The 16,364-nt window shown below is 31.8% G+C and overlaps 1 protein-coding gene and 1 long non-coding RNA gene across 3 annotated transcripts in view; both read right to left on the bottom strand.

Moving 5' to 3' along the window:
* Positions 1-16,364, bottom strand: part of LOC141676993 (uncharacterized) — a 62,106-nt gene that overhangs the window by 9,192 nt on the left and 36,550 nt on the right. The gene's annotated exons all lie outside the window — the stretch shown is intronic.
* Positions 7,891-8,957, bottom strand: LOC141677069 (uncharacterized). Its single transcript, XR_012557317.1, has 4 exons — positions 8,827-8,957; positions 8,550-8,679; positions 8,405-8,463; positions 7,891-8,235 (listed from the first exon to the last, which is right to left on the bottom strand). It is a non-coding gene; the product is annotated as an uncharacterized LOC141677069 (long non-coding RNA).

Here is a 16,364-nt window from a genome sequence, read left to right as displayed (position 1 = left end):
TTTTTTTGCCGTTTCATTTGGTTCTTCCTCAAAACCCTCGCAATCATCAAAATCATCCTCATCATGTGCATCATACATATCAACGTCTCTATATCCAGAACTCGTTCCAACCTCAACTTGTGATATATTTTTCTCTCCATGACAATCCCATGTAGTATACCATTGCATGATACCATGTCGATATAAATCATTTTTCACGGTACTAGGCTTCTTAAAGTACTTATTTCCACAATCTCGACACGGACATTTTATAAGACCGTTATCTTCTTTTTCGCTATGTTCTATAGCAAATTCAATGAATTTATCCACACCGGCTTTATATTCTTCCGTTAAATAATTTGCCTCATTAAACCGGTTACGACCAATCCAACTACGATCGGATGCCATCTACAAATACGCACATACATGTAATTATTAACCACTAACAATATGAACATTTTACACTATTTATCATCCTATTGAAAAAATTAGTAAACAATAATTAATATTTATCAACAAATCCAAATTATATGTATAAAAGTGATGCAATTATATCAAAGGAAGGATACAAACATAAAAATAAATGAAAATAGATAATTATACTTACTTGATGATTAAGGATGATCACATGAGTGCATAATGGGTGGAAAAGGGGAGAAGATGGGGGAGAGGGGATAGTTGCGGCTGTTAGAAAGGAAGACAGTAGGGTTGCCAAAAGGAGCTACTAAATTCAACCGAATTTAGGAGAAAACAGGAAGCGGCTAAATACAACCGAATACGGTCGTATTTATTTTTCTACACCAGGCGGTCATATTTAGTTTTCCACCACAAACGGTCGTATTTAAGTTTCTACCACAGACGGTCGTATTTAATTTTCTACACCAGGCGGTCGTATTTATAACTGCTGACGTACGTCAATGACGTGGCCTTAAAACCAACTGCTTTCGGTTGAATTTAGGAGCATGTGTTTTACAAAAACCCGGGAAAATTCAGCCTATTTTGGTGCCGAAAATTGGAAAGTGCGGGAAATACTAAATTCAACCGAAATCAGTTGTATTTAGGAATGCCCAACAATTTAACAGGCGGGAAAATTACCTCTATTTTTTTGGCAAGGGTAAATTCAACCAACATTCGGTCGAATTTACGAGCACGGCTAAATTTAACTACCAGCGGTCGAATTTATGGCTAAATACGACCACGCTAAATACCACCGGTGTTTTATACGACCGTTTTCGGTTATATTTAGCCGCACCCTTAATTTCAACTAAAATCGGTTGAATTTGGCTTCGGTCATATTTACGCGGTTTAAAATATAAATAGCCAAAAAACGTGAAAAGATACTTTGGGGGTTTAATTAGGGTTAAGGAAGAATTGGGGGTAGGTAATTCATCAGCAAATTGGTTGGATCGAAAGCTTATTTGACCATCAAGGCATATACATATATATTCAGGGCTTCACAGAATCATTCATCACATATTAGTGATAAACTCTAATTATTTTATTATCTTACAGATAGGGTTATACCATATGAACATACAGATTCATCAAGGCGGGAAGTTTACTACAAAGGATGGAGTAAGATATTACAAAGGAGGTAAAATTGAATACATTTACGATCAAGATTTAGATGGAATCACTCTTGCTGTATGTCATAAATTTGTAAGTACTGATCTTGGCTATAAGGGATTATAAAATTTAATGGCACAAGGAAGGTTCTTCACTTGATAGTTGTACTATATTATGGAATGATGATGTTGTAGGAGAGATGAATGCATATGCTTTGAAATTTGATATTGCTATTATATATGTTGCATCATGCTTGTGAGATTGGTACTAATGATCCTGAAATTGATGGTAATGAGAAGGAAATTGATGGTAGTCATAGTGATAACAGTGAGAGTGAATGGTATGAGAGCGAGGAGGATGAGAGTGATGAAGAGTATAGTGGAAATGAAAATGATAAAGACGAGGAGTTTCTTGAAATTATAGAAAAGAAAAAACAAGTAACTAAGGCTAAAAAAATCCAAATAAAGATGAAAATGAGAGTTTGGATGATGATTTGCATGTTCCATTAAGTACTTTGCTCAATAAAAAAGATAAGAAAGATTCAAAAAAAAGGAAAAAAATAGACTTGAGTAAAGACACTGAATGGGAGAATGACCATGACAGTGATAGCTTTAGAATGCCTTCTAAAGAGTCATCAGACTCTAGTGATTATGATGAAGAATCATCTAAGTCTGTGCGGAGAGAAAAAGGACCATCATATGTTGCATTTAATCCTAGAACCTCAATGAAGTATATTGAATTTGAGCCTGGATTATTGTTTACTAGTGTATCAGTCTTGAAGCATGCTGTGATTGACTATGCTGTAGAACAAAAGAGAGATATTTGGTTTTCTAAGAATGATTTACAAAGGGTCCAGGCTAAGTGTAGAGGGAACATGGTGAACCAGGTGCAGGAATAAAGTTAGGAAAGAAAGGGGTCAGAATGACTTGTAGTAGGTGCCTTATGTTTGGTCACAACAAAGCCAGTTGCAAAACATCTGAGGAAGAATTAAAAGAAAGACAGAGGGAAGCAGCCGAGGCAAAGAAGGCTAAAGCTGAGGCAGCAAGGGCACAAGCTGCAGAGGTAATTTATCTTGTTTGTACCTGTCTTTTTTTTCTTTCATTCACTAATAATTTTTGTTGCTTATTGAATTTGCAGAAAAAGAAGAAGGTGACAAGTCAAAAAAGGAAGCCAAAAGCGGAAGGCACAAATGAATCCCAGCAATCAAAGAAAAAGAGATGAAGGCCTCCAAAGGCGACGAATGTTCAAGTATTACCACCACCTCCTCCATTGCCCCCACAAGGTGTTGGTGTTTTTATGTCTCACCAAGATGGTTTCTTTTACTTCTCAACAACTAAGGAAATAATAAAAATATCTTCACAGCCTGTTGGAGGGGACTCAGGATCATCAAAATCAGAAGTGATGAAGCACAACTCAAGCCAACCTTGAAGAAATCAGAAAATCAGAAGTGATTAAGTCCTCGATTTTAGAGTTTAAATTCTTGTATGCTAAATGGTTATTACTTCTTTTGGATGCTAATTTATGACAATGGTTGGATGATAATTTATGACAATAGTTGACTGCTAAGTTATGAGTACTTTTGGATATTTATTTACGATGGTTTTGGAGTAAAGATCTTGATATTTCAGTTTCACTGTAAGTGTCAAATGGTAGTGTTAAACATACACCGAGTTTTCAATTCATTTGATAATTTGTTACAAGTTAACTCATTAAAAACCAACTCACCTTCATAGGTTCTTTTATAAACACAACTTCATTACAAATGCAAGAAAAACAACTGAAAATCCAAATCTGAACCACTTCAAGTGGCTAATTTCTGCATCTTTTAACTTCAGCTTCAGTTCCATTTCTGCAAACTCCATCTTCTTCAATGCTTGGAGCTCACCAATTCTTGCCTCCAACACAGCTATCTTACATGTTAGTTCTTCATTATTCGACAATTGATCATCATCGTGCCATTAAGTAGCCACAATATTTCTCTTTCACCTTATAAAATGGACACCCAAAAAACCTTCTTCCTTTACTATATCATTTTTGAGATGTCCACATCGGACATTCATAACCACATTTGCAGATTTCTGATGTTGAAGATGCCCTCAAGTTGCTTGTGCTACCAACACCCGATTTTATCTCAAATTAGTTTTCTCAATTGTTATGTAATAATATGTATGAACCGTAATCTTCAATTCATGTGCAATATATATATAAGTCTCTATGTATTATGCAAGTAACGATAAGAAAACAATCATGTGCAAATCATATGAGACTAATATCACACATATTAATAACTGAGAATTCACCTAATTTATATTTTCTTTTTTAATTTGACACGTCAGCAACGTCTAACGTTTGTTAGTCAAAAATTAATGGATGGACAAATATCAGAAATATTTAAAAGTATAAGGATCGTAAAATATTATTTTGTAGTTCAGGGACCATAACCAAAAACAACATAAAATTAAAGGATGAAAGAATTGATTTTCCTTTTTTTTTCTTTTTGTAGTTTCATTTTTATTCAATAAGTTTTATATTTTAAATTTCATTTCTCTCATGACGAGAGTGTTTATTATTTTCATGATCATAAACAAGTGTTATATTTGTAATATTAATTATTAACAAATCATATTAAATTATTATTATGGTTGATTTTTCCGAATATATTTAATAAATAAGATTAATTATAAGAAAATAAGGTTAAATACAACTGTACCAATATAACACGATCAAATTCACGACTAATTTATGGGAATGTCAATGTTATAATAAATGGTAAGAGATATATAAATTATAAAAGTCATGGACGAGAAAAATATTTATTCATAAAATTGTAATTATAAAGGGAAAAAAATCACTAATTATAGTTTTTTTTTGAAATAAATAAGGCCCAAGAACATCATAAATTAAGGGTTAAATATACTGTATAAATTCTCTGACAATTCATCCATTAATTATTCGTCAGAAGTTGAAGTAATTAAACTGATCAGTCAGTTTTAGAACAATTGTTTGATGAGTCTCAGCTAGTCTTAAGCCTCTTCACCATTACTGCTTAATTATGATAAGTTTTTTTATTTATGCTAATCGGTTATTCATATTATTAGTTATTCATATTATTTGTTATTTAAGCATTTTTAGTAGTTATTTGTGTTGTGTAAAATGATTAACATTTATTTTGTTCCACAAATTAAAACTCCTTAGCTGTATTTTATCTTACTAGATAAAAATTGAAGTCACGAAATCCTTTTTAACATAATTTAGAGATAAAATAAAAAATAAAAAAATTAGGTAAAAGTTGGCTATTCTTTTTTAAATTAATATGAATAATGAATTTACCATCAACCTCTTTTTTAACACCTGAAGCCAATTTGTTATATCAAGTAACACAGAACACTATGATATAGGAATGACATCTTTACCATTTGTTTATAGCAGACCAATATCTACCAATATCTACCTAACAAATGTGGGTACAATTCTTAACGTGTGCTAAAATAATATTTATCAACATTGCAGCTAAAGTAGATGCCAAAGCATATATCTTGGCTATTATCTTTTATATAATAAGCCTATATATATTATCAATTTGTTGTCGATTTGTTTGGCACCCTCAAAAATTATATTTTGATGTCTTATAAATTTAGAGACACATTTTCTCTTTAAGTATATCAGAATAATAAATAGAAAAGAAAGTGAATAATCCGTAAAACATGAAAAGAGTTTCAATAATCCATTACTTATAATTATAGATTTTCGTTTTAAAAACATTATTCCCACTTTTGAGATGATAGGGAGAGAAAGAAAAAAAAATAATTTTCTTTTTCTTAGATTGGGGAACACAAAATTAATATTAGTACGAAGAAACCTCTCCCATAGATAAAAACCCTAATGAGAGTCAGCCGTCATTCATAACTATCATCCATCCTTCACCATCCTCTCCTTCCATCAAATTCACAGCTGTCCCATCCATCCTCTCATCTGGTTTCCTCCATTTCTAAATCTTTAATTTCTATTATAATAGTTTTCAATAAAATCGAGATCTAAATCCTTTTGGGTGTGATCTTGTTATCATACCCATCTTTTTGGGTTGTTGATTCGTTGTCATGTTGCATTAAGAATGACTTCTACTGTGTATTGGGAGATGTGAGCAACCGGCTTCAAATCTGGAATTGTGGCACTTATCGCGAGAGCTCACCTTGCACAAGAAAGGATTGTTCAATATATGGTGCATTTGTACCTCCAACCTCAGTTGGTGTAACTGATGGATATGAACACTGGTCTATCACCGGTTTCTTATGTGCCCAGGTCAATTGTGATTCCACTATTTTCAGTGATAGTGGTGTTGACTCGATTGCTAGAGAAACTTTTGTAATCATTTTTATTATAAAGAATATTTATATTCTATCTGTTAAGCAATTTGAAAACAAAACGGCTATTTGTTTAGCTCGATTTTTGTTTCACAATCAGGTTGTAGTTGTTAGCTTGGAGGTTGTCCCGACTGTGTTCTTATGTTTTATGTTCAATAAAATTTTATTGTTCGTAAAAAAAAACCTCTCCCATAGAAGAAGCCAACACTAGATAAGTGAAATAAACTTTTAACCTAAATAAGCTAGGTTGTAAATCTATCCGAGCCAAACATGCACTATCTCTACTGTCTCCTCTATAGTCTTGCCTTCTTTTAATTGAGTTTCTTACCAAATATTAAAATCTAATTAGATTCTTTAGTTGATCACATAATTTAACCCAATAAAATAAATATCTAATAAAATTGATATATTTATATGTAGTTCATAAAATAATAATAATTATTAAAATAATAATAACATGACATTTCCACCATTTTCTAATATGAGAACAATATCAGCCTGAGCTAAAATTGCTGCTAAAAACATATGATCTTGGTTAGTATTTTTTGTATTATAGCCTTATCTATTGTCCATCTATTTGTCACCCTAAAACATACCAATTTTGATGTCTCACAGGCTTGGCAACAGTCTTCCTCCACCAGAAGATCTTGTCAAATTTGCTGAAAAAGCTGCATGTATAGTCCCAACTACTGCATTTACCGATGAACTGTCAATTAACTTATGGCTCTTAGCCTCTTACAATTAATAAGGTTCCTCTTGATTTTCCTCTATATCAAGGGAGCTTCTGTTCTTCAAACCTCTGTTAAGTAATTTGTAATAGGTAATCCACTTTTTGTATTCTGAATTTGGAACTTCTAAATAAAATGTGAATTTGAAATAAACATAGCCAATCTCCCTCTTACCTATCTCTTGTATGGCTTGTATATTTTGGTAATCAATTTGTGACCCTTAGCATTTTCGATACCAATTTTATCACATGTGTTGGTTCAGCTAAAAATTAGATAAGTGTTGGACATGAATGAAATATGTTTTGGAATTTGTTCATTCAAATTATATTTATTTTTTCCTACTTCCAAATAATATATGCATGATATTGTTGTTTTTATTTGCAAAAGTGTTCATTTACATAAAGAATTTACGTGGAATAGTATTAGTGAATGATCATCTCTAATGGTCGTTTAGACTTTAGACACATCTCCAATACACCACTGTCATCAATACTTCTAGAATGCAAGCCTTCCACACATCTCGAAAGCCTGCTTTAATCACATCTTAAATGGTTATTATTGTCCAAAATTAGTAAGGACTAGAATCAAAATTACTAATATATTGGAGGACACTATCACTACAACATATTTGCAATCATACAAGTGTTTTTTTGCCGTTGTGTGACAGGTAGAGTTTCCGTTGTCTATCCAACACTCGTGTGATCGAAGGTTGGACAACCGTTGTTTATACACTTGTAATAAGTGAGATTCAACAACTTTTTTTAATACTGGTTACAATCAAGAATTCACAACGGTTACTCTATATTAACCATTGTTAGGAAATTCTTTAAACAACTGTTTATTTATTCAACTATTGTTTACCTACCTTAACAACAATGGTTTTGTAGTAAAACCATTGTTGTTAACTTATTAGATGTTTTCATAAACAACAGTTTATAAACTTCTTTTAACTAGTTAAAACCGTTGTCATGAATGGTTTTTGTTTAAAAGACAATGATCTAAAAGATTTAAACCATTGCAAAGAATATTAAAAGACAACAGTTTTTTAAAAAAAAAATGTGCAATGAGACCATACAACAATTTTCATCATTTTTAAGTGGATTTCACACAACTGTTTACAAAATTAATCTCATTATTTAAAATAAATCAATTTTAAAATAAAATGATATTATATTAATTCAATTGTTATTTCAAAATTAAAATTAAATTTATAATACAAAGGTTCTCTAGAAGAATTACAACTATAAGCCCTTAAGTGAAGAATTATAACTATAAGCCTTGATAACTAATACTAAAGCCATGAGCTGTAATGTATTTGCATCTCTGGACAAATTTCAATATATTATTTCACTTCAATAGTATACCTTATTGAGTATTTACAGGCATACATATGAAGCAGAAATTTACAGTATGTTAATCAGTTGTAGGCTTTGCCAAAGCTCCGCGAGAAAGGCACAACATCTCTAACATCATTGAGACCCGTGGCATATAAAACTAGGAGGTCAAAGACAAAACTGAAGCCGGAGTTCTTGACAGTACCATGCCTGTGAAGATCCAAGTACCACTCATACTGATGCTTTGGCAAGTTTAACTCGTTAATCCTGAAATATAACGCTAAATCAGTAATAGCATTCAATTGCTAGCTACTTACCTTAAAAATTATGTAAAATCATCAGGCTAATCAATATTCAAACTTGGAACCACCATCAAAGTTACATAGAACGATGAGTTGTGGAAAGGTAAATGACTAACGATACATATTGTCTTTACCTTGATTCTAGCATATCTAAACGCTCCTCATTTTAAGTGCCTCTGATCAGAGTTCCAGCCTGCAAATAATTGATTTTTTAATTGTAAGATACAACGAAGTTGTATGCACTAAATCTTGTCAGAGTACTATCTACTTCAAGCTTACCTTTGGTACAATCAAATCGAAAGCTGCAACTGTTTTCCCATCATCATTCAGTCGCACATAAAATGGCTTAAGTTCTTTCGGGTAATTGTAGATAATCACTGGTCTTTTGTAGATCTCATCAGCTATATAACTGTCATTAACCAGTTGAGATTCTTAGACTCTGACCTTATTGTGTACATGCATTGCATAAATGTTCATTTTGAGTTACCATTGAAGCTCTTCACTTAAGGGAATGCCGTGGTAAATGTTTACATCTACACATGACAATAATAGGTACCTGAATGAGTGTCAAAGTTACAGAAACCGCCATAAGCCCCACCACTGACACGTACACGGTCCCGTAAGCATGTATTACAATTATGTTTAGAAATGACATATCCACTCCCCTTAAATTCATATCATATTTCATAGAAGTTTGCTGCTTTTCCAACACAATTTACCTGTATAGAGAGTATAATTTTAGAACAAAAAGATTGACAAAAAAATGGTTTTCATGTAAAGTTCTCTCTATCGTACCTGAGTAGGAATCACAATAGCTTCACTAGTTAGAGGAAGTCAAGCATTCCAGCTTTCTGATTTTGCAAGGGAAGACCATTTACTGATCTCCTCCAATGATGATGAAAATAGGCATTTACTGATCTCCTCCAATGATGATGAGATTTAATTCCAATCAAGATCAATTTTCTGTTCAAGAGATTGCAGATACTCTAGATAACTGAAAGTACACACAATATACAAATTACATTAAGCGCACCAATAATCATACAATACTGAACAATATCGAGAACATAAATAGAGTGAATTGGTAAGGAGATTAGACTTACTTTCAAAAAAAAACAAAAAAAAAACAGAGAGGACTTATAACAGTTTATCATTTTAACATACCTGTTGAAGAGGCCATGCCCGAGAGGCTACTGCAAGCAAGGCTTACCATTTCAGTAGAATCGTTTGGCATAATACACAAAATTCATAAGTTTAGAAACAAAATCACTTGTCACAAAGGTCATACATGATTTAATCACTCCGAAAAATTCACCTTTTAGTATGGCAGTATGATCTCAGCATCTCATACATGATTTTATCCAGATGGATAATACCTTATACAGAGATGTTACGGAAACTATCATATAGCATTCAAGCAAGTCATAACAGACACACCCACAAAACTGCTACTCGGAGAAGAAAAAATCATTTATATCTTAAATCACACAGAAACAAACCTACACAAATCATCAAAACACTCAATTTTCTTCTTGAGTTTCAATTTTCCCCTCCACATCCCCTTTACTTACTTGTACGCACAAAATAAGAACTAAAATCAGCACAAAATAAGAACTAAAATGAGAGAGAGAGTTAGACAGAGAGAGAGAGTGATACCTCAAAATTAAAGACAAGCAACTTCCATTGAATCCACAAATAAGCCCTAAAGCCTTAGTTTTGAACACAAACTAAAACCCCAAATTGAAGTCGAATTGAAACCCTAAACGGAACCATACTCCATTAAAGAAACATACAAATCAATCAAAGGAGGCTCAAATCAAAGCAAATATTTATGTATGTATAGATTTTTCATAACAAGGAGAGTAGAGGGGGAGAAAGAGAGGGAGAGAGGGAAGGGGAGAGACCACAACCTAAATCAAAACTCAATAGGACCACAATCTTCTTTGGAATACCAACTCAATTCAAGCAGCTGAGATCCTTCGGATCGGAAATGGAATCACAAACAGCGGACGGCTATGAAGTTAATTCGTCATTCAGAGTGTAATTATTGTTTGAAATAGAGGTGGATTGAGAGGGTTAGGAGGGAGAGAGAGAGAGAGATTTAGATTTGTGTACTTTGGTGTTTTATGTTTACAGAGAAGGAGATGAAATGGGGAGGGGGAGGGGGGAGCGGGTAATGAAAAGAAAAGAAATTTTTTATAAATAGATTTAAGAAATCATTTTTATAAAATAATATAAAATAAATTTGAATGTTTTTAATATTTTAATATGACAAAAGCTAATATATTTTTATATTCGTTGTCGAGAGGGGTACTTTTACCGGATTTTTCTAATGCTGACATGCAAAATGAATTTTAAATTTTTTAATAATTTTTTAATATGACTAAAACTGATATATCCTAACATCCGTACGGTTGGATCGTCAAAAAAATTATTTTAAAAATTAATCTTGTAAATCGGGAACGAGTCTCGTTGTCGGGAGGAGTACTTTTACCAGATTTTTCTAATCCTGACATGCAAAATGAATTTCAAATTTTTTAATAATTTTTTCTTATGACTAAAATCGATATATCTTAACATCCGTATGGTTGGATCTTCGAAAAATCATTTTAAAAAATTAATCCTGTAAATCGGGAACGAGTCTCGTTGTCGGGAGGGGTACTTTTACCAGATTTTTTTAATCCTGACATGCAAAATGAATTTCAAATTTTTTAATAATTTGTTCTTATGACTAAAATCGATATATCTTAACATCCGTACGGTTGGATCGTCAAAAAATCATTTTAAAAAATTAATCCTGTAAATCGGGAACGAGTCTCGTTGTCGGGAGGGGTACTTTTACCAGATTTTTCTAATCCTCACATGCAAAATGAATTTCATATTTTTTAATAATTTTTTCTTATGACTAAAATCGATATATCTTAACATCCGTACGGTTGGATCTTCGAAAAATCAGTTAAAAAAATTAATCCTGTAAATCGGGAACGAGTCTCGTTGTCGGGAGGGGTACTTTTACCAGATTTTTCTAATCCTAACATGCAAAATGAATTTCAAATTTTTTAATAATTTTTTCTTATGACTAAAATCGATATATCTTAACATCCATACGGTTCGATCTTCGAAAAATCATTTTAAAAAATTAATCCTATAAATCAGGAACGAGTCTCGTTGTCGGGAGTGGTACTTTTGCCAGATTTTTCTAATCCTGACATGCAAAATGAATTTCAAATTTTTTAATAATTTGTTCTTATGACTAAAATCGATATATCTTAACATCCGTACGGTTGGATCTTCGAAAAATCATTAAAAAAAATTAATCCTGTAAATCCGGAACGAGTCTCGTTGTCGGGAGGGGTACTTTTACCAAATTTTTCTAATCCTAACATGCAAAATGAATTTCAAATTTTTTAATAATTTGTTCTTATGACTAAAATCGATATATCTTAACATCCGTACGGTTGGATCGTCAAAAAATCATTTTAAAAAATTAATCCTGTAAATCGGGAACGAGTCTCGTTGTCGGGAGGGGTACTTTTACCAGATTTTTCTAATCCTGACATGCAAAATGAATTTCAAATTTTTTAATATTTTTTTCTTATGACTAAAATCGATATATCTTAACATCCGTACGGTTGGATCTTCGAAAAATCATTTTAAAAAATTAATCCTGTAAATCGGGAACGAGTCTCGTTGTCGGGAGGGGTACTTTTACCAGATTTTTCTAATCCTGACATGCAAAATGAATTTCAAATTTTTTAATAATTTTTTCTTATGACTAAAATCGATATATCTTAACATCCGTACGGTTGGATCTTTGAAAAATCATTTTAAAAAATTAATCCTGTAAATCAGGAACGAGTCTCGTTGTCGGGAGTGGTACTTTTACTAGATTTTTCTAATCCTGACATGCAAAATGAATTTCAAATTTTTTAATAATTTGTTCTTATGACTAAAATCGATATATCTTAACATCCGTACGGTTGGATCTTCGAAAAATCATTTAAAAAAATTAATCCTGTAAATCCGGAACGAGTCTCGTTGTCGGGAGGGGTACTTTTACCAAATTTTTCTAATCCTGACATGCAAAATGAATTTCAAATTTTTTAATAATTTGTTCTTATGACTATAATCGATATATCTTAACATCCGTACAGTTGGATAGTCGAAAAATTATTTTAAAATATTAATCCTGTAAATCGGGAACGAGTCTCGTTGTCGGGAGGGGTACTTTTACCAGATTTTTCTAATCCTGACATGCAAAATGAATTTCAAATTTTTTAATAATTTGTTCTTATGACTAAAATCGATATATCTTAACATCCGTACGGTTGGATCGTCGAAAAATAATTTTAAAAAATTAATCCTATAAATCCGGAACGAGTCTCGTTGTCGGGAGGGGTACTTTGACCATATTTTTCTAATCCTGACTTGCAAAATGAATTTCAAATTTTTTAATAATTTGTTCTTATGACTAAAATCGATATATCTTAACATCCGTACGGTTGGATCTTGGAAAAATCATTTTAAAAAATTAATCCTGTAAATCGGGAACGAGTCTCGTTGTCGGGAGGGGTATTTTTACCAGATTTTTCTAATCCTGACATGCAAAATGAATTTCAAATTTTTTAATAATTTTTTCTTATGACTAAAATCGATATATCTTAACATCTGTACGGTTGGATCTTCGAAAAATCATTTTAAAAAATTAATCCTGTAAATCGGGAACGAGTCTCGTTGTCGGCAGGGGTACTTTTACCAGATTTTTCTAATCCTGACATGCAAAATGAATTTAAAATTTTTTAATAATTTTTTCTTATGACTAAAATCGATATATCTTAACATCCGTACGGTTGGATCTTCGAAAAATCATTTTAAAAAATTAATCCTGTAAATCAAGAACGAGTCTCGTTGTCGGGATTGGTACTTTTACCAGATTTTTCTAATCCTGACATGCAAAATGAATTTCAAATTTTTTAATAATTTGTTCTTATGACTAAAATCGATATATCTTAACATCCGTACGGTTGGATCTTCGAAAAATCATTTTAAAAAATTAATCCTGTAAATCAGGAACGAGTCTCGTTGTCGGGAGTGGTACTTTTACCAGATTTTTCTAATCCTGACATGCAAAATGAATTTCAAATTTTTTAATAATTTGTTCTTATGACTAAAATCGATATATCTTAACATCCGTACGGTTGGATCTTCGAAAAACCATTTAAAAAAATTAATCTTGTAAATCCGGAACGAGTCTCGTTGTCGGGAGGGGTACTTTTACCAAAATTTTCTAATCCTGACATGCAAAATGAATTTCAAATTTTTTAATAATTTGTTCTTATGACTAAAATCGATATATCTTAACATCCGTACCGTTGGATCGTCGAAAAATCATTTTAAAAAATTAATCCAGTAAATCGGGAACGAGTCTCGTTGTCGGGAGGGGTACTTTTACCAAATTTTTCTAATCCTGACATGTAAAATGAATTTCAAATTTTTTAATAATTTGTTCTTATGACTAAAATCGATATATCTTAACATCCGTACGGTTGGATCGTCGAAAAATAATTTTAAAAAATTAATCCTATAAATCGGGAACGAGTCTCGTTGTCGGGAGGGGTACTTTGACCATATTTTTCTAATCCTGACTTGCAAAATGAATTTCAAATTTTTTAATAATTTGTTCTTATGACTAAAATCGATATATCTTAACATCCGTACGGTTGGATCTTGAAAAAATCATTTTAAAAAATTAATCCTGTAAATCGGGAACGAGTCTCGTTGTCGGGAGGGGTATTTTTACCAGATTTTTCTAATCCTGACATGCAAAATGAATTTCAAATTTTTTAATAATTTTTTCTTATGACTAAAATCGATATATCTTAACATCTGTACGGTTGGATCTTCGAAAAATCATTTTAAAAAATTAATCCTGTAAATCGGGAACGAGTCTCGTTGTCGGCAGGGGTACTTTTACCAGATTTTTCTAATCCTGACATGCAAAATGAATTTAAAATTTTTTAATAATTTTTTCTTATGACTAAAATCGATATATCTTAACATCCGTACGGTTGGATCTTCGAAAAATCATTTTAAAAAATTAATCCTGTAAATCAAGAACGAGTCTCGTTGTCGGGATTGGTACTTTTACCAGATTTTTCTAATCCTGACATGCAAAATGAATTTCAAATTTTTTAATAATTTGTTCTTATGACTAAAATCGATATATCTTAACATCCGTACGGTTGGATCTTCGAAAAATCATTTTAAAAAATTAATCCTGTAAATCAGGAACGAGTCTCGTTGTCGGGAGTGGTACTTTTACCAGATTTTTCTAATCCTGACATGCAAAATGAATTTCAAATTTTTTAATAATTTGTTCTTATGACTAAAATCGATATATCTTAACATCCGTACGGTTGGATCTTCGAAAAACCATTTAAAAAAATTAATCTTGTAAATCCGGAACGAGTCTCGTTGTCGGGAGGGGTACTTTTACCAAAATTTTCTAATCCTGACATGCAAAATGAATTTCAAATTTTTTAATAATTTGTTCTTATGACTAAAATCGATATATCTTAACATCCGTACAGTTGGATCGTCGAAAAATCATTTTAAAAAATTAATCCAGTAAATCGGGAACGAGTCTCGTTGTCGGGAGGGGTACTTTTACCAGATTTTTCTAATCCTGACATGCAAAATGAATTTCAAATTTTTTAATAATTTTTTCTTATGACTAAAATCGATATATCTTAACATCCGTACGGTTGGATCTTCGAAAAATCATTTTAAAAAATTAATCCTGTAAATCGGGAACGAGTCTCGTTGTCGGGAGGGGTACTTTTACCAGATTTTTCTAATCCTGACATGCAAAATGAATTTCAAATTTTTTAATAATTTTTTCTTATGACTAAAATCGATATATCTTAACATCCGTACGGTTGGATCTTCGAAAAATCATTTTAAAAAATTAATCCTGTAAATCAGGAACGAGTCACGTTGTCGGGAGTTGTACTTTTACCAGATTTTTCTAATCCTGACATGCAAAATGAATTTCAAATTTTTTAATAATTTGTTCTTATGACTAAAATCGATATATCTTAACATCCGTACGGTTGGATCTTCGAAAAATCATTTAAAAAAATTAATCCTGTAAATCCGGAACGAGTCTCGTTGTCGGGAGGGGTACTTTTACCAAATTTTTCTAATCCTGACATGCAAAATGAATTTCAAATTTTTTAATAATTTGTTCTTATGACTAAAATCGATATATCTTAACATCCGTACGGTTGGATCGTCGAAAAATCATTTTAAAATATTAATCCTGTAAATCGGGAACGAGTCTCGTTGTCGGGAGAGGTACTTTTACCAGATTTTTCTAATCCTGACATGCAAAATGAATTTCAAATTTTTTAATAATTTGTTCTTATGACTAAAATCAATATATCTTAACATCCGTACGGTTGGATCGTCGAAAAATCATTTTAAAAAATTAATCCTATAAATCGGGAACGAGTCTCGTTGTCGGGAGGGGTACTTTGACCAGATTTTTCTAATCCTAACATGCGAAATGAATTTCAAATTTTTTAATAATTTGTTCTTATGACTAAAATCGATATATCTTAACATCCGTACGGTTGGATCTTCAAAAAATCATTTTAAAAAATTAGTCCTGTAAATCGGGAACGAGTCTCGTTGTCGGGATGGGTACTTTTACCAGATTTTTCAAATCCTGACATACAAAATGAATTTCAAATTTTTTAATAATTTTTTTTATGACTAAAATCGATATATCTTAACATCCGTATGGTTGGATCGTCGAAAAATCATTTTAAAAAATTAATCCTGTAAATCGGGAACGAGTCTCGTTGTCGGGAGTGGTACTTTTACTAGATTTTTCTAATCCTGACATGCAAAATGAATTTCAAATTTTTTAATAATTTTTTCTTATGACTAAAATCGATATATCTTAACATCCGTACAGTTGGATCTTCGAAAAATCATTTAAAAAAATTAATCCTGTAAATCCGGAACGAGTATCGTTGTCGGGAGGGGTACTTTTATCAAATTTTTCTAATCCTGACATGCAAAATGAAT

This window comes from Apium graveolens, chromosome 8 (assembly GCF_009905375.1).
Source record: "Apium graveolens cultivar Ventura chromosome 8, ASM990537v1, whole genome shotgun sequence".
Taxonomy (NCBI): domain Eukaryota; kingdom Viridiplantae; phylum Streptophyta; class Magnoliopsida; order Apiales; family Apiaceae; genus Apium; species Apium graveolens.
The sequence above is the reverse complement of the archived record's forward strand: the minus strand, read 5'-3'. Positions and strand labels throughout refer to the sequence as shown.